The 19,645-nt window shown below is 43.5% G+C and overlaps 1 protein-coding gene, 1 long non-coding RNA gene, 9 other non-coding genes and 1 pseudogene across 17 annotated transcripts in view; 2 read left to right on the forward strand and 10 right to left on the reverse strand.

The window, feature by feature from the left end:
* Positions 1–281: 281 nt before the first annotated feature.
* LOC131760681 (U2 spliceosomal RNA) lies at positions 282–472 on the reverse strand. The gene has a single exon (XR_009336786.1). It is a non-coding gene; the product is annotated as a U2 spliceosomal RNA (small nuclear RNA).
* A 5,328-nt stretch (positions 473–5,800) lies between these two features.
* On the reverse strand, positions 5,801–9,510 carry LOC131760161 (uncharacterized). 4 transcript variants are annotated; one of them, XR_010841543.1, is made up of 12 exons: positions 9,434–9,510; positions 9,024–9,073; positions 8,659–8,745; positions 8,382–8,432; positions 7,994–8,030; positions 7,599–7,647; positions 7,265–7,321; positions 7,050–7,084; positions 6,796–6,832; positions 6,363–6,412; positions 6,089–6,118; positions 5,801–5,908 (listed from the first exon to the last, which is right to left on the reverse strand). It is a non-coding gene; the product is annotated as an uncharacterized lncRNA (long non-coding RNA). The 4 variants fall into 4 exon arrangements; XR_010841542.1 differs by lacking the exon at positions 9,434–9,510 and adding an exon at positions 8,137–8,278 and having other exon boundaries at positions 9,024–9,271; XR_010841541.1 differs by lacking the exon at positions 9,434–9,510 and having other exon boundaries at positions 9,024–9,271.
* Positions 6,198–6,323, reverse strand: LOC131760734 (small nucleolar RNA SNORD22). The gene has a single exon (XR_009336831.1). It is a non-coding gene; the product is annotated as a small nucleolar RNA SNORD22 (small nucleolar RNA).
* On the reverse strand, positions 6,587–6,655 carry LOC131760732 (small nucleolar RNA SNORD31). The gene has a single exon (XR_009336829.1). It is a non-coding gene; the product is annotated as a small nucleolar RNA SNORD31 (small nucleolar RNA).
* On the reverse strand, positions 6,910–6,980 carry LOC131760731 (small nucleolar RNA SNORD30). Its single transcript, XR_009336828.1, has one exon. It is a non-coding gene; the product is annotated as a small nucleolar RNA SNORD30 (small nucleolar RNA).
* LOC131760727 (small nucleolar RNA SNORD29) lies at positions 7,153–7,219 on the reverse strand. The gene has a single exon (XR_009336824.1). It is a non-coding gene; the product is annotated as a small nucleolar RNA SNORD29 (small nucleolar RNA).
* On the reverse strand, positions 7,428–7,558 carry LOC131760736 (small nucleolar RNA SNORD22). Its single transcript, XR_009336833.1, has one exon. It is a non-coding gene; the product is annotated as a small nucleolar RNA SNORD22 (small nucleolar RNA).
* Positions 8,100–8,174, reverse strand: LOC131760728 (small nucleolar RNA SNORD28). Its single transcript, XR_009336825.1, has one exon. It is a non-coding gene; the product is annotated as a small nucleolar RNA SNORD28 (small nucleolar RNA).
* On the reverse strand, positions 8,505–8,576 carry LOC131760729 (small nucleolar RNA SNORD27). Its single transcript, XR_009336826.1, has one exon. It is a non-coding gene; the product is annotated as a small nucleolar RNA SNORD27 (small nucleolar RNA).
* On the reverse strand, positions 8,869–8,944 carry LOC131760730 (small nucleolar RNA SNORD26). Its single transcript, XR_009336827.1, has one exon. It is a non-coding gene; the product is annotated as a small nucleolar RNA SNORD26 (small nucleolar RNA).
* Positions 9,511–9,653: 143 nt separating the features above from the next.
* The window catches only part of SLC3A2 (solute carrier family 3 member 2), a 35,952-nt gene continuing 25,960 nt past the window's right edge, over positions 9,654–19,645 (forward strand). For 2 of the 4 annotated variants that reach the window (XM_067037442.1, XM_067037443.1), the window contains exon 1: positions 9,671–9,983. The gene's annotated coding sequence lies outside the window, so the exon portion shown is untranslated. Of the gene's footprint in view, positions 9,984–19,645 lie in introns of all 4 variants that reach the window. The other 2 variants (XM_059069966.2, XM_067037444.1) reach the window with 2 other exon arrangements.
* On the forward strand, positions 15,705–15,871 carry LOC131760693 (U2 spliceosomal RNA; annotated as a pseudogene).

A 19,645-nucleotide genomic window follows, 5' to 3' on the forward strand; every position in this document is an offset into this window, starting at 1 on the left:
GCGTTTCAAACGGTTTCGCTGAGCTCTTGTTTTTGACAGCAGTTAATGAACAGAAACACAAGAAACACGAAAACAGTCGCAAGACCGTAGCTTTGAAATAGCGTAGCCGTATCCATTACCAAACAGAATTACGACTTTAGAACGGATGTTATAACCACCAGGCAAACGAGAGCATTCCAGAAATTCATAGCATTTCGAAGTCAAACATCTTACAGTTCTATAACAACTTAGTATCTGAACCCTTTTATTCTTTCTTTTGACAACAAGAGTGTTCCCCCGAAGGGGGGTGCACCGTTCCTGGAAGTACTGCAATACCAGGTCGATGCGTGGAGTGGACGGAGCAAGCTCCTATTCCATCTCCTAATTCCAAAAATCCATTTAATATATTGTCCTCGGATAGAGGACGTATCAGATATTAAACTGATAAGAACAGATACTACACTTGATCTTAGCCAAAAGGCCGAGAAGCGATACTGGTAAATTTCGCTGCCGGCCACCCTTACTCTTGCTATAGCTTTTACGGTTGTGGTGACTTTTATGGCCTAACCATTAGATTTTTCTTAATGTGTAATCTTGCTTAAAACCAATTCTTCATTATTTTTCCTTCATAATAGTAACTAAATTTTTGGAAATAGACCTTAAATAAGGTTTTTACTGCTTCGCCTTCCTGCTCAAACTCTGTGTTTTACATAAACCCGCCCCTCTGCTCTTTCACTTTCTGGGGATTGGTCCACATAACTAGACGTGATTTCAATGGCCGCGTCGTCCCTTTGTTCAGAGACTTGGCGTTCGTCTCCAGCCTTAAGGCTTTTAGGCGCTCCCTGGGGGCGGCAGGGCGGTGGTGTTCGTTAGTCTGTGGAAGAAGATGCAGGGCGGGGCCCTTCTCCTGGACATTTACTTGGAAAGGCCGCAGTTCCCGAACACGGACTTCGGAGTTCAATGAACTGAGTTGGAATCTATGCTTGCCAGTTTCTGATTTGATGACTCGAGGCATGTTGCTTAGGCTCCCGTCTTCTCCTCTTTTAAATGGAGGAATTAATAACCCGCACTTAAGCGGTGGTTGTGAGAACTGAGGACACGCTGCTCTCGGCCCAGAGGTGACAGTGGAAGTTGGCTTATAGCCTGTGTTCCCCTCTCATCCTGGGGCTCCCGGCTCCCTTCTGCTCCTCCCGCCTCCCAGGCTTGTAACATCCACCCCCACCCCACTTACATCTTGTCCTTTGTAGCATCCATCACCCACCGTCGGCCCCACAGCGGAGAAAAGATGGCCTGAGAAAGATGTTTCGGAGCCGCCTGATTCATAAACCCGGGAACCTGCGGTGGGAGTAGGGGTGAGGCAATGTAGGTCAAATTGAAAAGAAGCGGTACTTTAGAGGCTCACAGCAAAGCCCAGCTGTATGAAAGGGATTAATATCAGACTCTGGCTGAGAACAGGCCTTGAAGTCCTGTTTTCTTGGAAACTGTGTTAATCTGAACGCGGAACGTTCTGTTCGAAACCTCCTTAACTGAGCTCTACAGCTGTTTCTGTGTCAAAGTGACCCGCCTGGCTGAGATCCTTCAGGCAAGAGTGGGATGTTCTATTCTCACTGATATGATTTCAACTACAAAGTCTGATAATCTATGATTTTAGAGAATATGGTTTCTTACAATGTGTCCCTGTGAATAAACAGAAGCAGTTTCTACAAGCTCCCAAAATAAATCCAGAATCTCCAGGGAGAGGCCAAGTTAAGGGGATGTAGTAGGCAGAATAATGATTCTACACGCGCATGTCCTAATTCGTAGAACCTCTCATTATGTTACCTTACATGGCTGGCAAAGTGTACTTTGCAGATATGATTAAATTAAGAGTTTTGAGAAGGGGAGATCATTCTGGATTATCTGGTGGGCTCCATGTACGTAATCACAAAGATCACAGAGGGAGACAGGAGACTCAGTGTCAGAGTGATGGTGATGGTTTGATGAGCCATCACTGGCTTTGAAGATGGAAGGGAGTCATCAGTCAAGGAATGGGGTGGCCTCTAGAAGCTAGAAAAGGCAGGAAAACATTCTCCCTTGGAGCCTCCAGAACGAAATGCAGCCCTGTTAACACACCTTGATTTTAGCCCATTGAGACCCATTTAGGACTTTTGACCTCCAAAACTGTAAGATAATATATTTTTTTGTTTTAAGCCACCAAGTTTGTGGTAACTTGTTACAGCAGCAATAAAAACAAAACAAAACAAATGAAAAACTAATACAGAGCAAAAGCAAAATTCAATTTCTTTCAATCACAACCTTCTCTAAATTCTGCAAGACCCAACCTGGGGCAGGCCACAGCCCCCTGGTGGAGCAGGCTTCAGGCAGGCTGCAGCCAAGCATCCTGAGCACACAGATCTCTTGGAGGGCTTTTCCCTGTCAGGTCTCATCTGTCAGGTCCTCCTCTGAAGCAAAGGCGAGTGGGGAGAGCTCTGTCACTCTCATCTACTGTGACCCCCGCCTCTTGCTGCGTGGGTACAGGAGGCTGATAGTGAGGACTCCACAGGAACTTGGAGATCTATTTATTCACTGGGAGGCCATTTGTCCATTTGTTTATGTTTTTGAGCAGATACCCTACAATGATGAGCAAAATCTTACATGGACCTTGCCTTCATGATGTTTAAGGTTTACTGGGGAAAAGTGACAGAAGGCTCCTGTGATCCTCCAGGCAAGAGATGAAAGTGGCTTAGGGGGTGGGGATGGGGTGGCTGTGGTGGCAGAGATGGAGAGAAGTGGAAGAAGTCACAGAGAGTCACTGGCTTTGATAACAAGCAAAGCAAGGCCAAGGGAATATTCTTTCCATGTGGGTACATTTAAATTTTGTAAGTTAATGTTTTATTTTAATGAAAATGGCATAAATTGTCATGTAGTGTTCAAACGTTTATAACAACAACTCTCCCCAATTTACAACCCCCTTTTAACTCTTTTTTTTTTTTTTTTTTTTGCCACACCTACAGTGGAAGCTCGGAGTCTTAACCACTGGACTGCCAGGGAAGTCCCTCATATTTATAAATTAATTCAACAATTTTAGACTTTTTTTTGGTGTTCTTGAGAGGAAGATGTTATAAACTTAAAAACCAACATAATATGAAGCAGGTTGAAGAAATGCTTAGTCAGTCTGAAGAGGTGTTTAATTTTTATTGCATCACCCAACCCTTCTGAGAATCTGTTGAAGCTTTTCCCAAATAAATGCATAGTTGCCTTATACAATTTTGCATACAATTTCCAAGGAGATTCTTAGAGGCCCCTAAAGCCTGTTCACTAATCTACAAGTTAACAACCACAGCCCAAAAAAGATAGGAGGACCTGTCTGAAGGTATCCAAACACCTAAAGAGAGGCCACATCAAGTAGAGGAACGGGATCTGGAGGTCCTGAAAGGCCCTGTGGGCAGGCCCGTCCAAGGGCTCTCAGAGAGATAGCCTCGGTTCCAGGACTTAAGACTGGCTTCTCTGGGCCTACATCCCCTTGTGGCAACTCTGGGTTGGAGTCCGGCCAGAAAAAGAGGGACCAACTGTCCTCTTGACCACCAACCCTACCCTCTTTGCTGATTTGTATTAGCTCCCTGGCTCCTAGGAATTCAAATTTTCTACTCCTATTTACACTCTCTGCTGAAATGATCTTATCCAGTGCCCTGGCTTTCCCTCCCATCCATCACCTGGTGATGACTGATTCCCAGCCTGATAAGTCTATGGTTTCATGCACGATTCCAGGTGCTTTATATGTATTAACAACATTAATAGAATAAGCAGTACTATCATCTTCCCTCTTTTACAGATGGAGAAACTGAGGCACAGCAGGTTAGGTGATGTAATTTTTTTTTTTAAGATTGTTTTTTGACGTGGACTTCCCTGGTGGCGCAGTAGTTAAGAATCTGCCTGCCAATGCAGGGGCACAGTTTCGAGCCCTGGTCTGGGAAGATCCCACATGCCGCGGAGCAACTAAGCCCGTGAGCAACTACTGAGACTGAGCTCTAGAGCCCGAGACACAACTACTGAGCCTGCATGCCACAACTACTGAAGCCCGCGTGCCTAGAGCCCGTGCTCCGCAACAAGAGAAGCCACCACAATGAGAAGCCCGCACACCACAACGAAGAGTAACCCCGGCTCGCTGCAACTAGAGAAAGCCTACATGCAGCAATTAAGACCCAACGCAAACAAAAATAAATAATAATTAAATATTTTTTCAATGTGGACCATTTTTAAAAGTCTTTATTGAATTTGTTACAATAGTGCTTGTTTTATGTTTTGGTTTTTTGGCCGCGAGGCATATGGGATTATAGCTCCCTAACCAGGCAGCACGGGCTTTCTCTAGTTGCAGTGAGCAGGGGCTACTTTTCGTTGCGGTGCGCGGGCTTCTCATTGTGGTGGCTTCTCTTGTTGCAGAGCACGGTCTCTAGGTTCACGGGCTTAGTTGCTCCACGGCATCCCGGACCAGGGCTCGAACCTGTGTCCCCTGCATTGGCAGGATTCTTATACCACTGCACCACCAGGGAAGCCCGACTCATTCTGTCACTTATTATCTCTGAAAACTGAAATAGTGCCTGAAAACTCAGCACTATTGACATTTTGTTTGGGAAGTTGGGGAGCTGTCCTATGCATTGTAGGGTGTTTAGCAGCATCCTTGGCCTCTACCCACTAGACAGCAGTATAGCAATATAGCAGTATAGCCACCACCCACCACAAAAAATTTTGACAACCAAAAGTGTCTCCAGACATTTTTAATGTTCCCCAGGGGGCAAAATCACCCGATTGAGAACCACTCTATTTCAAATAATCTTATTTGTTGGCTCTCATTCTGCCTCCTCCTCTTCCTCTAGAATATAACCAAACATCAGTCAGCAAAGGCAAGAGCAGGGCCTTGGCTCCCCCAGTAAGTACACTGCTAGGTTTGGGATGGAGCAGCATGTTGGCACTGTTGACACTTACTGAGGTGGGGAGACTGGAGAGGAGCAGACATGGAATCCAAGTCTGAATGTCTCACTGGGTTATCAGGTCAGGGGCAGGTTGGAGAAGTCCAGGCTAGAAATATAGACTGAGTTGTCACTGTATGGAAGGACTGTGAGGGATGCCCTCATTTTGGAGCTCTCCCCCATTTCTCCAGATTGCCCCAGTCTCATTTCTTTCATCTCTTAAGTAACTGGACCTTAATTTGAATTCCTTATTTGCCACATGGTGAAAATATTGCTTGAGGAAGGCTTCATTATCTGCCAAACACCTCACGGTGCTCTCCCCTCAGGTTTACAGGTCAGCACTGCAGGCTCTCTTCCTGCTTGCAGTGCCTCGTTCTGGGTTTGTCCTCTGCTGTTCCTCCCACCTTTAAATACAAGTGCTTCCCCAGGGTCCCTGGGTGTGCCTTCTCTCACTTGGACCAACCCTTTCATTCTTGTGGCTATAATTACTGTGTTGACCATTCTTATTACTGTATGGCTACCATTTAATTAGCAAAAATGCACTTTCTTCCAGTTAAATTGCCTTTTACTTTACTATATTCCTGACACAAAACGTATTTTATTGAGAAAAATCTAGTAAAGTTTTAGGGTGCAGCTAAAGGTTAAAGGGTCACCCAAACCCAGCAAACTTTCATACAGAACTCCTCAGCTAAGTACAGAGAGAAGGGAAAACTCCTAAAGGTGTAATAAGGAGGCTCCCTGAATGGTTCCCTGGGTTAGACAATTTAGCATTAGGCAAACTGCCAAGCTTAAACAGGGTAAAGCCAGTAACAATCTTTCTGGGATTATCTCCTTCTGTCCAGCTAGACCCACTCAAACACAGGAATCATTGAAGCTTTAAAAAAACAAAAGTTTTATTTAGAAAGGCTAAAATGATTGTATGCTAATTTGAACAGGTAGGTTGTATAAGAAAATTCCATTTTTGATACCTTCGAGAGTTGAACCTGTAGAGAAAAAAAAAAAGTTGAGTTTTCTTACCATATGGAAAAGTATATACCATTATGGGTTTAGAAGGGCTATTCTTTAAACCAGCTAACATTAAAAGGACTGCTTCCAGATAACTTTTCTATGTATCATGTTTACTCTATTAAATATGTAACGTAAGTACATGAATAGATACTTACCATTATGTGTGCTTTGTTCTTTCTTCAGACCTGAAGGAAAAAAAAAAAACACAACCGATTTTCAACCAGTAATTTATTCCCTCCTTTGCCTTGTTTAGAAATTCTTATGATCCCTCAGACAGTTCCTTCTGGAACAAGCTTTCCTCTTCTCCCCCAGCCAGCCCCAGTGGGTTCACCTTTACAGGCTCTGGGACTAGGACAGGAGGTAAGACATGTGAATATTTCTTCACCGGGAAATTTTAACTTGACCCACCTTGTGTTTACATTTACTCACCTCTTAACTTCAGACTGGAGTTGAACAGAACTACGGCTTTCTCCTTTCCCCTGCAAAAGAATGACTGGCAGCTAAGTCTCGGAACCACCCCAGACAAAAGGCACATCTATGTAGGTCTCAACAGACATTTTAATAGAAACCACCACCTAGTCCACAAAGCTTCCTATTGGCTATAAAGCCCACCCAACTTCCCACTATTGTCACCTTTCACTCCAAGGCAAACTCACAGCTCAGAAAATACCTTTCAGTCACAGTGATCAGACTGGGGCGGTACTGAACTCATCACTGGTGAGTGAAAATCTGTCTGTCACAGGTGGTTCACAAATGGCCAAAGACAAACTTTGGATTAAACAAGTAATGTCTGCACAGCTATCCAAAGTGCCACAAAAAACCCTGGCAAATTCTATATAGCAGCCACAGATGACAGATTTACCTCAATTCATTCTCAGGCTCCAAACAAGGAGCTGGACCTAAAACAAAAACAAGACTGAATCAGTAAGCTTACTTCCTGCATTAAAAGTTGTTCCTACCTAAGCTATGGTTCCTAGAAAATCAGATTTCCGAGTCTCAACAGCAAATCATCAGCCGAACGAGATTCCATGTTAAATCATCATACAGACATGCCTAAAAAGGCATTTTTTCCTACTCAATACACTGTACGCACCAACGCATATGGAAAACACTCACCTTTGAGCAAACAAGCAGGTAACTGGCAATGGTACCTAGGGAAGAACAAAGCTGTGCGTGATCCAAGTTCCTTACAGACAATATCCCACTGCTGTCTTCTCCAGTTTCTCAGGTGTTCAGGTCTTTTCATTGTTTAAGTCATAGTGAGCTAGTTTGACTCATCATAGAAACTGCTTACTTGGTGATATATGCCATACAGACATTAATCAACTAACCTTTCAACTCTGGAGGCTTTCCAGGAGTATATATACAGGAACAGGAACAAGCTGCTCCTGAATGTGAAGATCATGTAATTAGCAAAATAGCCAGAATTATTCTAGCTAGGGTTAATGGATAAACCAAGAAAAGCTAAGCAAATGATATCCGCAGGCATTTGCTGCACCTCAGACACTTCCTTATGGAACACGCTTTCATCCCCTCTCCCAGTTAGCCCCAGTGGGTTCACCATTACTGGCTCTGGGGCTAGAACAGGGGTAAGACAGAATGAATGCTTGCTCTCCTCACTGGCACTGGAAACAAGCTACAACCAGAAAGGTTACAAGTACTCACCGCTCTCAACTCCTTCCAGGAGTCTGACCCTGAGCAGATCAAGAGGCATCTACAAGATCAAGAAAGATAAAATAAGGGACTTCCCTGGTGGTCCACTGTTGAGAATCTGCCTTCCAATGCAGGGGACAACGGTTTGACCCCTGGTAGGGGAACTGAGATCCCACATGCCGCAGGGCAACTAAGCCCGAGTGCTCTAGAGCCTGTGTGCCACAACTAAGACCCAACACAGCCAAATAAAGAATATTTTTTAAAAAAGAAAGATAAAAGATCAAGAAACATCACTATAAAGAGCAAAAGAAACCATCAATCAGGGCTTTTACAACAACCCCCCCGCCGATGGTTATCCAGGCTCACATATAACCTAATTTACCACAACACTGGGAAAAATAACTTACTGTAAGACAGATGTATATACATCACCACGAGGACAACCTGCAAAAGGGGAGCAAATGGTTATTTCAAAATACTAGGATGGAATAAAATTTCCTCGTTAACAGAAACTGCCATCAGAACTCTAACATGCTATTAAATGTCGTACCTCACAGAGAATCAGCACTATCATTCAAATCATCTGACAGTGACATGTGGGTGAGGGAAGAGCACACCATCACAAGAACCAAGGGTGCCGCTGGCTGGGTTGCCATCTCCCTCCCCAGGAAAATCATTCCAAGAGGAACAAGCTGGAAGGAGCAAAAAAGCAACACTGCTCCACTGACCATTTGCTCTCCTGGTTGTGGGGAACACCAGACAGACTACACCCTAACCCCCCATTTGCAAAATTACCTGCATTCACTCTGGGAGGCAGCTGAATTCCTTAGGATTGGTGATGAGATGCTGGAGACAGAAAAGGGAGGCATTATATGTACCTAAGAATAGCCATTCAAGACCCTTGAGTATTTGGGGCCCACTTCTCAGCAGTAAGATGACATCACTTTTGAGTTCAGGCATATGCTTGTCATTTTACGTTCATCATGGAGTGGCCAGCGCAATCTGAAGCAGCAAGTCCCATCCAGATTCTGTGCCCCCCTACCCATAATTGCATAAAGCACCGTATACCCACCTGGAGCATCGCCATAATGCTTGATCCACACAGGGACAGGTCTTGTCCCATCCTCCCACCCGAAAGGTCTTTTGATTTAAACCACATCTGAAAAAAACCAACCAAACAAACAAAGAACACCCTTCACTTTTATGTCTCGTAGCCTAACTGTCCCACGTCAGTCCCTTAACACCTCAGGGCTAAAGAGCCCAAACATTTGCCACAGACACTGCTACTCAGAATTTTTATGTTTTCTCCAGTAATTTATCAGCAAGAGAGAGTTCAACTTTTGAGATCATCCCCGTAGCACATCCCAGTGGACTTCCGTATACCCAACAATGAAACCAAAAAAATAAAGGCGGTAAAGGCACGCCACGAGCACTTACTGTAAGGAGAACTCTGTGCTACCCTTTAGTGTTCGACGCGCACCCGAACCCTGAAGACAACAGAACATCAGGTCAGCACTAAGCTATCTCGTAAACGCTTTGCTTTCCGGAGCTAAGACTGCGTCGGCCGTGCAAGGCCTGACTCCTCAGAGTTTCTTATCCTCACGGAGCTCAGTACAGGTCTGTGAAAAGATTCTCATCACAGAGAGGCCCGTCGGCACCGCCCCCCATCGCCATGTTGTCCTTCACAAAGCCCTTGTTGCTTCAAGGCCTCAATGCCATGGCCATGTTTTTCTTTTCCCTACCCCACGAACCCAATAGATGCAACTAAGAGAGGCCAAAGCGCGGGCACGTTCTCGCGGTCAATTTTTTCCTTTTTTAAAAAAATGCAACCAAAAACACACACTTACCGAAATCTGTGGAAGACTGAGACCGAAAGCCTACCGCGAGACACTTAAATAGCATCTCGCAGAGGTCCACGGGATTTAGGGGCGGGACTATGATAGGCGCAAGCGCAGAAAGAGAGGGCGTGCGATCTTGGTGGCTCTTGGGTAAAAATTTCCAGAGGAAGCCCGGGTCCGGTGGGAGGGGGAGGCTGTTCGTTCCTTGACGCGGCGGCGCGAAAAAGGTGCGCATGCGCCTTAGGGAATGTGCAAGCGCGCCTAACGTGCCGTGGCGGGGTGTCTACTGCGGCTACCTGTGGGACTGAGGCGACGAGTTCCCGGTTCCCCGCGGATCCTGGACTGACGTCCTGCCTCGGTCACAGCCACCTGCCCCTTCTCCCCTCCCTGAGACCCCCCCCCCTCTTGCGCACACACACCCTAAACCCGCGTGCAGGGTCCGACACCATGGACCGCGAACCTCATTAACCCTCGGCCGGCGTCGTCTCGGTTCCACGCCAGCCGCCCAGCGAGCATTCTGGGTCTGGTCCTCAGGATCCCAGCATAGGGGGCGACTCAGGTATTACTGGGCCCCGGGCCGAGCTCGAGTGGAGGGCCCTTGCATGGAGCCGTTTCGGGAGAGTGAATCAGGCCGTAGGTGCTTTTGAAATTTTGTTACAGTCTTAGGATGTTTTCTGTAACTGGCCACCTCTGTCTTGCTGTCCAGTCCGATTTTACTAGGAGCTTGGCTTGCAGTAGGGCTAATATTAAATGACATTTGAAGTGCCGTTTTAAGCACATTACGTGAATTGATTATACTTCAGTTACCCAAATCCCAAAAGAGAGGTTGGTACAGTACATGCATTTCATAGATGAGGGAATCTAGGTGTAAAGACCTCTTGCAGAGCAGCCTACAACTCCCGCCTGATTGGCAAGTTAGTTCCAGTCACCTGTATACACTTGTTATTGAGGCCAACCAGCATCAATTTATTAATCGTTTGTGGTGAACACCTAGGGTACATGTGCGTTTTTAAAAATTTTTATACATGTACATTTTATAGTCATTTATTAAGCTCTTACTGTGTGCCCTCCTGTATGACCTCACCTAATACTACAACCCTAGAAGGAGATACTAGGTAATGTTAGGGATGAGGAACCTGAGGTCCAGAGAGGTTAATTAACTTGGTGTTATGCAGCTAAGAAATATCAGAGCCCACGTACAAATCCAGGCAGTCTGATTCTAGAGCCTGCACTTTTTATTTTTGGCTGCGTTGGGTCTTTGTTGCTGCGCGTGGGCTTTCCTCTGATTGCCGCGAGCGGGCTTCTCATTGCGGTGGCTTCTCTTGTTGCAGAGCACAGGCTCTAGGCACATGGGCCCAGTAGTTGTGGCTTGCAGGCTCTAGAGCGCAGGCTCAGTAGTTGTGGTGCACGGGCTTAGTTGCTCCGTGGCATGTGGGATCTTCCCGGGCCAGGGCTCGAACCCATGTCCCCTGTGTTGGCAGGCGGGTTCTTAACCACTGTGCCACCAGGGAAGCCCGATAGCCTGCAGTTTTGATCACTGCTTTATTGCTGTCCTCATGCTCTTTGGGAATTTGGGGGGCAAGCAAATACACAGGAAACAAATGGCATGATCCCTGGATACTGTTTCTCAATCTTTTTTCATTGTTGTCTTCCCCTCTCCAGGAGCCTTAAAAAGACATTTTCCCCTCTAATCCCAACCATGAAGTTGTAATAACACTGCTATACTGTATGTCTGTTTATGTTCCACGGACCTTTGGAAGGCCAGAAACCTTTCTTTTTTTTTTTTCTTTTTTTTAATATCTAAGGTTTTTTGTCCTCTCCCTGCTCTGCAGGAATCCATTTTCACTCCTTTGGGGGCAGTGTTGTCCCCATGCATGTCCCAGCGTAACACAACAAGTGACAAGTACTGAAACAATTCCAGTATGAACAGAGTTATAATAGATGGAATAAATTCATTTATTCAATAACTATTAAGTGCTTGTGCAAGTACATGATTGGAAAGTTGTAACAAAATGTAAAGAAAATGGAACAGATAAGTTATGGAAAATTCAGAAGGTCCAGAGTAGGCAGATAGGTCTAGGGATGTTGTGTGTGGGCATGGGAATTGGGGAATGGTTTATGGAGTGCCTGGGCCTTGAAGGTTAGATAAACAGAACCAGGGAGGGAATTCAAGTTAAAGAAACAATTTGAGCCACAGGATTGGAGCTGGAAAAGGAAGTGTACGAATATAGTTCATGAAAGATGGGCTGAAGGGGAATCAGAATATAAAATTGGAAAAGATTTCCTGGGGCAGACCGGATGAGAAGGGCCTGGAATGCAAAGCTAAATAATTTGAACTATAGATAGAAATAAACAGTGAAAGTTTTTGAGTAGGGAGGTGATTAGAAATTGAGGGATAAGATGAGACAAGGACATTAATTAGATTGTCACAGTAGCTTAAGCAGCAGGTAAGTGGATTCTGTACTAACAAGTGTAATGAAAGGGAAATAGAGGATTTACATCAGAAGTCTTCAACTCATACCTGCAGGAATATAAGTAAAGCAGTAAGCCGTAGGAACCGTGTGGGGACTCTGGCGATCTAGATAGCTCTGTCTTAGCTCCAGCAGATTGTTGCCTTCCTAGAATATTGTTCTCTGAAAAATCTGATCAAGAGAATCCAGAAATCCAGAATTGTTTATTAATTTGCCCATTGAAAAAGTTGGCATCGGGACTTCCTTGGCGGTCCAGTGGTTAAGACTCGACTCTGCACTTCCAATGCAGGGGATGTGGGTTCGATCCCTAGTAGGGGAACTAAGATGCCACATGCCGTGAGGTACAGCCAAAAAACCCCCCCAAAATAATAATAAAATGTTGGCATCTAACTTAAAAATTTTAAGCATTTTCTATGAGCCAATCAAAATATGCCTGTGCACCAAGAGTGTGAATTTTCAGCATCTTTTGTAGTGATATAGAATCCACTAGAAAGGGGGGAATGTCAAAAAACGGATATTCTTTTTGGAAGCTGTAAGTGGGTTGAGGGGCTTACGCACCAAAAAAAAGCCAATGTTCTTGGCAGTTGGAGATCACGGGCACAACTTTCGCTTAATGTTTAGTCTACCAATATTATTTGTCTCTTGAGCATCTACAAGGCACAGGAGATACAACAGGGAACAAAGCAGACAGTCCCCTTTTGCTCCCTTGGAGCTTATATTCTGGTGGAAAACACAGACAAATAATATGTCAAGTGCAGTTAAATGCTGTGGTGAAAATTGGACTTCCTTGGTGGTCCAGTGGTTAAAACTCAGCACTTCCACTGCACGGGGCACAGGTTGGATCCCTGGTTGGGGAAATAAGATCCTGCATTGCCGTGAGGTGCAGCCAAAAACAAAAAAAACAAAACAAAACAAAAAAACAAAGCTATGGTGAAAATTAAGTAGGGAAGGAGAGAGGGAGTGCTGGGGCAGATGGGGAGGAATTGTCATTTCACTCAGAGAGGGCCTCTCTAAGAAGGGACATTTGTGCAGAACTCTGAAAGATATGGAGGAGAGAGCCGAATGAGGTAGAATGCTCCAGGTAGGACTGCAGCACTGGACTGTGCTTACTGATTTATAGGTTGTGGTTAGGATTTTTAAAACAAAACTGGGGAGGTTTTATATACGTCAAGGTGAAGTTTGGTGGAAATAATGCAAGGCTTCATTACCCATGAAATAAGAATGCTGGACATTTTTTCCTTTGAATAATAAGGTAAAAAGAGGATGTTGCACAAGTGAAGAATGTATTTGTCAGATTAAGTGAAATGTATGCATGTGTGTGTAAATATATATTTGCTAGAATGGTACAAAAAGGCTGGGGTGTCAAATAATGGGAAATGAGATAAACAAGGTGAAACAATTGGTGGAGGGTGTTAACATCTATTAAGTGCTTTCCATGACACCTTCCAGGCACTGTACTAAGTGCTTTATATGTGTTACCTCAATTCAAAAAATAGCAGTTTTTATGGTTACCATCCCCTTTTTACAGATAAAACTGAGTTTTATATAAGTTACTTATCCAAGGATACATAGCTAGTGTGGCAGAGCTGTTATTCAAATCCAGTCTCTACTTTTGACCCTGTTAAGAAAAATTATCCAAAACTTGGAAATAGGCAAAAGTTATTACTAGGTGTCCTTTTGATGTGAAGCAGGCCCACCTAGCTTGGGGATTATCTGGTTTTCCAGGGGGTGTGTACCTTTGTTTGATGTCCTTTTTACTATTGCTTTGGGTATTTTACAGTTTGATAAGTTTGCCTTGTAAGACATTAGGTGATTTTATATCTATGTATTAGAATGCAAATTCATATAATTCTTGCCTGGACTCTTGACTGATGATACTCTTTTTCTAGAATTCTCTATCGAACCAGTTTTAAATCTTATTCATTCTCTTATTAATTAATAGGTTGAATAAAATCTTTGACATGTGTTTATATTTTTATGAGTCATGTTTTCACTTTTAAAAATTATACTTTAACAACCCCTGTGGTACACTGTCTTTTGTTGATCCATTTATTTATTCATTCAAAACATATTTATTGAGAGTCAGAATTTAAACTCAGGAAGTCTGACTCCCGAATTGGAGCTTTAGACAGTGTGCTAGTGTGGTTCTAACACCATGCCTCCCTCCGGCTAGCATCCTATCTTGCTTCCTCTTTCCAGCAAATGCCTTTTACCTTTAAAGAGCTGTCTATACCTGCATTACCTGGGAGCCTGTTAGAAATGCTAATCTCAGGTCTTTTCACAGACCAAATGAATTAGCATTTGCGTTTACACGAGATCCCCAGGTGATCTGTATGCAAGCGAAAGTTTAAGAAGCACTTGTTCACACAGTGCTGCCCACTTCTTTCTCAAGACAGTTTTCAGTCATCCTACTTGATCTCTCAGCAGCACCTTACCCTATTGACCCATTTCCTATTTCTTAAAACACTGTCTCTACAGTGCTTGGGACACTGCCCTCTCCTAGCGTTCCTCTTGTGTTTCTGCTAACTTCTTCCTGATCCTTTGAGGTACATCTTCTGGCCCATTCCTCAAACATTACTGTTCCTCCAGTTATGTACTAGGCCCAGCCTTTTACTTACTCCGCCTGGGCCACCTTATCCACTCCCATGATTTTAATGACCACCGTTGTACCTGTAGCTCCAGCCCACGGTGGATCTTTTTCCTGAGCTTCAGAGCTGTGCATCCAGTTGCCTTCTGGATGAACATTGTCACTTGGATGGTCCACAGACTTCTTAACTTTTCCAAAGTGAATTCAACCTGCTTCTCCTATTTCACTCAACTGTCCAAGCTCCCCCACTGCCACTACCCTAATTGAGGCCTTTGACCCCAAGATTTTTACAACAGACTGAGTCTGACTCCCTGACCCTGGTTTCCTTTCTTTAGTCCATTCTCCATCTTGAAGCTGGAGTGAAACTTCTAAATAAAAAATTTGGTCCAGCCTCATGTCTCAGTTCATAACTCTTCAGTGCCCCTCCATAGTCTTTAGGTTATCGTCCAGATCATCACTGTCGCCACTGAGACCCCTTTACCCCTTTCTTTACTGCCACTCCGTCCCCAAGACGGATCCGCTCTGACTGCCCACCATAAACTCCCTGAGTTCAGAGATCATGTCTGTGTAAATCATCATTGTATCCCTATTGCCTAGCAGAGTAGAGGACACAAAGTAGGACTCAATATATACTAATTTATCCCTGTAATTTTTTTTTTTTTTTTTTTTTTTTTTTGCGGTACGCGGGCCTCTCACTGTTGCGGTCTCTCCGGTTGTGGAGCACAGGCTCCGGACGCGCAGGCTCAGCGGCCATGGCTCACGGGCCGAGCCGCTCCACGGCACGTGGGATCTTCCCGGACCGGGGCACGAACCCGCATCCCCTGCATCGGCAGGCGGACTCTCAACCACTGCGCCACCAGGGAAGCCCACCCTATAAATTTTTGAATGATCTTTTTCTAGCCCCAATACATTGATAACCCTTCTTATCAAATGAGGTGCTTAGAGAGGTCTGGTAATTTTGCCCAGAGAGCAACCCTTCCCCCACCTGGCAGCAAGAGGCACTGCCTCACTTAATGGATGAGGAGGTATGCAAATAACCAGTTCTTTGCCAGGAACTGGGAGATTAGACAGTAACTTAAGTTATTTGATAACAGAATGTCCTGGTCTCTGGGGAAGATGAGGATGTTGATGATTGTAAGGACATGCTTACAAGCTGTGTTTGTGGACCTGAGTGAGGAAAGTTTGGGACAGAAAGAGATGATGGGGAGTTAATACAGATAATATCAATTCTAGGCCTTTTGGCTAAGATGAAGTTTAATATCTATGTCCTTTACCTGAGGACAACGTATTACATTGAGTTTTGGAACAAGGAGATAGAATAAGAGCTTGTTTTGTCGGCTCCCTGCATCAACCTGGCATTGCAGTACTTCTAGGAATAGTGTACCCCTTTGGGGATATTTAGTTGTTAAACAAGAGATTTGTTAGCTATAACTTAGATGAAATCATGTTTCCGTTGGAAAGAATAAGCATGATAAACTATTTCAACTGAATTCATTAGTAAAGGATTTGGTTATGGACTTGTAAGAGGTACTATAAACCATATGAAGTAGTCCAGAACTAGGCTAACAAGCATATCTGTTAATTCAACAACCAGTAATTACTTTATGTAATGGCAGAATATAGCGGCGGTCACCAAACTTTTTTGATTGCTCCCTATCAGTTAAGAAAAAAACTAGGGGGAATTAATTCCCTGGCAGGCCGGTGGTTGGGACTCTGCGCTTTCGCTGCTGAGGGCCTGGGTTCAATCCCTGCTCCGGCAACTAGGATCCCACAAGCTTCGCAGCACAGCCAAAAAAAACCCCCCAAAACAAAAAAACTAGAACACTCTAATATATGAAGATTTTTTAGGGTAAATTATATTTTATGTACATTATCAATTATTTGAAAAAGTAGAAAATTTTTCAAAGGATGAAATATAAATAGAAGTTCACATGTTTTCTTTATAAATCATTGTATTGGCTAAGAGGATGCCTGAAACTAGAATCCTGGGTTCATCTTATGCTTTCTGATGAAGGCCGAGTCATTTTGTCTGTTTGGTGCTTTAGTGCTTCTTTCATGGTGGATTCTTTTTGGTGGACATTAATGTGTGATGCAAAAATCTTCTGCTTTGTGCACTCTCCCATACGTCCATCACCATTCTCTGCCCCAGACCTCATTGCCTTTGATCTTCTAGTCCTTTTCCTTCCAGTCCTCTAATCAGATGGCCAGGCCATTGGCCATTGACCTAGAATGTGTATATATTCTCACCTTGGGCTATTTCTCCTCTACACAAGGTGGATCATCAGGTGTATAGCTGGCAGATTTTCTGTCTCCACTGTCTTTCAAGACCACTTCTGAGTGTGACTGTCATCCATTTTCAGTTGGCACTCATAAGTTAACCCATCTGTAAATCATGCTTGGGCTTTTACTTCCTCCCTTAGCAGGTTTTACAAGACATTCCTTATGGCTATGGGTTCTTTTGCACAAGGGGTGGGGATGCTTTTAGATGTATGGTGGATAGCAAGAGGTCTGGGCTCATGCAGTTTGCTTGTGTCCTCTGGTTCTGCTTAGTCTTGATTCTGGAGCTACCATTTCCATGGTTCCTCCAGAATACCTGCTGCTGGTCTCGTCTGACTGTTTGACTTAACGGGTCCAACTTATAATGGCAGCAGTTCTGACATAACTCATAACTCATAATGGGAGCAAGTCTGACAACCAACTCACAATGGGAGTATTTCATGGTTACTTAGTGTTTCATTATGAAGTATTCCAATAACAGGCTAAGAGCTTTTTTCTCAAAAGACATGTATTTCTCTGCTGTGGACAGCCTAGCCTTGCTCTAGAATTTCAAGCCCCTGCTTTGCCCATTGGGGCTTGCCATGGGCTCCACACTGCATGTTTTTCCACCCTCTTAGGTCTCTTGGACGTTATGGCCTAAGTGGCAGGGCTTCGTGCATTGTAGCTCGGACCTGCTGCAGAGCCCTTTCCTACTCTGGGTTGCACTCAAAGTTGGCAACTTACCATATCATCTGGTGTATAGGTGGGAGCTTTATTTCTAGGAGTGGATAAGATAGGCACCATCCACACATCCTTTCTGCCTTTTATGGTGGCACAAATCTCTGTCCCTCTCCCCTTACTCCCTAGGATATGGTAATTTCTTTTTATTTACTATCATGGCTGAAGAGTGGGGGAGTTTCAGAGATTTCTACATTGCCTTTCCCACTGTGATAGCTCTTCTCTCTTAGGCTAAGGACCCAAAGTAGAGGTTATACCAACTTATGAGTATATGAGTTCCACTAAACACTTGGGGGCTGAAGAAATTACCTCTTCTGATGGGAATCATGATGATGCTTTGGGTCTCTAAGCATCAGTGTCAGCTCAGATCCTGTGTCTAAAAGGCTGAAAATATTTGCACATTCTCCTTTTCCAAATGTATAGTCATCTCAATAGATGATGAGTTCCCTTTTGGGAGGAACTGGGAGAATCATTATAGTTTCATGATCCTTCCCCTAGGGACTTGGTTATCTCTTCAGTAACTGAGTTTTGGATGTGAAAATTGGCTCAGATCCAGGAACTAAGGAGGAGATTTTTGGCACCATTTATTTATTTATTTTATTTAAAAAATTTTATTTAATTTATTTATTTACACAGTAGGTTCTTATAGTTATCTATTTTATACATATTAGTGTGTATAAGTCAATCCCAATCTCTCAATTCATCCAACCACCACCACTCCCCCCGCCACTTTCCCCCCTTGGTGTCCATACGTTTGTTCTCTACATCTGTGTCTCAACTTCTGCCCTGCAAACCAGTCCATCTCTACCATTTTTCTAGGTTCCACGTATATACGTTAATGTATGATATTTGTTTTTCTCTTTCTGACTTACTTCACTCTGTATGACAGTTTCTAGATCCATCCATATCTCTACAAATGACCCAATTTCATTCCTTTTTATGGCTGAGTAATATTCCATTGTATATATGTACCACATCTTTCTCCATTCATCTGTCGATGGGCATTTACGTTGCTTCCATGACCTGGCTATTGTAAATAGTGCTGCAATGAACATTGGGGTGCATGTGTCTTTTTGAATTATGGTTTTCTCTGGGTATATGACCAGTATTGGGATTGCTGGATCATATGGTAATTCTATTTTTAGTTTTTTAAGGAACCTCCATAGTAGCTGTATCAATTTACAGTCCCACCAACAGTGCAAGAGAGTTCCCTTTTCTCCACACCCTCTCCAGAATTTGTTGTTTGTAGATTTTCTTATGATGCCCATTCTAACTGGTGTGAGATGATACCTCATTGTAGTTTTGATTTGCCTTTCTCTAATAATTAGTGATGTTGAGCAGCTTTTCATGTGCTTTTTGGCCATCTGTATGTCTTCTTTGGAGAAATGTCTATTTAGGTCTTCTGCCCATTTTTTGATTGGGTTGTTTTTTTTTTTTACTATTGAGCTGCATGAGCTGTTTATGTATTTTGGAGATTAATCCTTTGTCCATTGATTCGTTTGCAAATATTTTCTCCCATTCTGAGGGTTGTCTTTTTGTCTTGTTTGTAGTTTCCTTTGCTTTGCAGAAGCTTTTAAGTTTCATTAGGTCCCTTTTGTTTAATTTTGTTTTTATTTGCATTACTCTAGGAGGTGGATCAGAAAAGATCTTGCTGTGATTTATGTCAAAGAGCGTTCTTTCTATGTTTTCCTCTAAGAGTTTTATAGTGTCCACTCTCCAGTCCATTAGGTCTCTAATCCATTTTGAGTTTATTTTTGTTTATGGTGTTAGGGAGTGTTCTAATTTCATTCTTTTACATGTAGTTGTCCAGTTTTCCCAGCACCACTTATTGAAGAGACTGTCTTTTCTCCAGTGTATATCCTTGCCTCCTTTGTCATAGATTAGTTGACCATAGGTGTGTGGGTTTTTCTGTGGGCTTTCTATACTGTTCCATTGATCTATGTTTCTGTTTTTGTGCCAGTACCATATTGTATTGATTACTGTAGCTTTGTAGTATGTCTGAAGTCAGGGAGTCTGATTCCTCCAGCTCCATTTTTTTCCCTCAAGACTGCTTTAGCTATTCGGGGTTTTTTGTGTCTCCATACAAATTTTAAAATTTTTTTGTTCTAGTTCTGTAAAAAAAATGCCACTGGTAATTTGATAGGGATTGCATTGAATCTGTAGATTGCT

The sequence above is a fragment of the Kogia breviceps genome, chromosome 7 (genome assembly GCF_026419965.1).
Source record: "Kogia breviceps isolate mKogBre1 chromosome 7, mKogBre1 haplotype 1, whole genome shotgun sequence".
Classification (NCBI taxonomy): Eukaryota; Metazoa; Chordata; class Mammalia; order Artiodactyla; family Physeteridae; genus Kogia; species Kogia breviceps.